The following is a 1,136-nucleotide window of genomic DNA, read 5'->3' as shown; positions in this document are numbered from 1 at the left end:
AGCGCACATAGCTGCAAAGATGTGAACATCCATATCGGTCTTGTTTGATATTCTTTGAGTTGGTTTAGATAGAGAGAAGTGACCTCTTTCATGTCAAGTGCATGTGCCATTTACTACAGCCAAAGTGTAGACTGATGTACGCTCATAACTTGTTCTTTTGCTTTTTCTTGGCTGCATGCTTGCATCCAATTCAGATTTTCCATGTGCACTTCAGAACTAATCATGCTTGTACAGATGAGAAATTGAGCATGTTTTTTAGTCTTTGATGGAAACTGAACAAGTTTCTCATGAGTTTTTTTATATACTTCAAGCCTACTGCTCATCCAGCTCTATGTGCAGTTTGGAGATATGCTTTATTGATCATGCAACCTCCTTCTTTTCTCATCCCTTTTATGTTTTTATTTCAAATACTCTGTGTTAGCAAAATCCTATTGCATGACTAGACCAACTATCTGGTGATTCAGGCACTACATTAGTGATTGGGGCAATGGTCAGACCTGCTTGCATGAAAAAAAGGGCAATTTTGATGTGCATGCAGGAGCTCAGAACTCACCTATTGATGACTCACCTTGGAAACTGGTTTTTTAAAGGTTGGTGACTCTGACTGGACACTTGATTCTGCACTTGGTCGTGATAGATTTTTTTACATGTGACACTATACTTGTAGTAAAATTAGATCTGCACTTGGTCGTGATAGATTTTTTTACATGTCACACTATACTTGTAGTAAAATTAGATTTGAAATGAAGACTGCAACTTAAACCTATATAATATATATATATATATATATATATATATATATGTGTGTGTGTGTGTATATAATTATTCTGCACCCTGGGTGATGAAGGGTCGCGCTATTCGTCACCCTGGGTGAGGAATAGTTATTCTTCACCCCCCCCTCTATTTTAACATCAATGCACCGTAATTTTACGTTTCTTAAATTTTGTCTTATTTCGGATATAAAAAGAGAACGTAAGAAAATATATAATCGCCGTAAAAAATATATTATGTTAGATAAATTACAAATGTAAAAACGTAGTGTAAAATGTACATAAAATATAATTTTTTGGTCTTCTGACTTTTTTTATGCCAAATTTTACAAAGTGAATCAATATGACTGTAACTATTTGTATTTG

At 34.5% G+C, this 1,136-nt stretch overlaps 1 pseudogene; it reads left to right on the top strand.

The window, feature by feature from the left end:
* Positions 1–1,136, top strand: part of LOC123191831 (uncharacterized) — a 5,059-nt pseudogene that overhangs the window by 1,393 nt on the left and 2,530 nt on the right.

The sequence above is a fragment of the Triticum aestivum genome, chromosome 2A (genome assembly GCF_018294505.1).
Source record: "Triticum aestivum cultivar Chinese Spring chromosome 2A, IWGSC CS RefSeq v2.1, whole genome shotgun sequence".
Taxonomy (NCBI): Eukaryota; Viridiplantae; Streptophyta; class Magnoliopsida; order Poales; family Poaceae; genus Triticum; species Triticum aestivum.
This window is presented reverse-complemented; position numbering and strand designations above follow the sequence as displayed.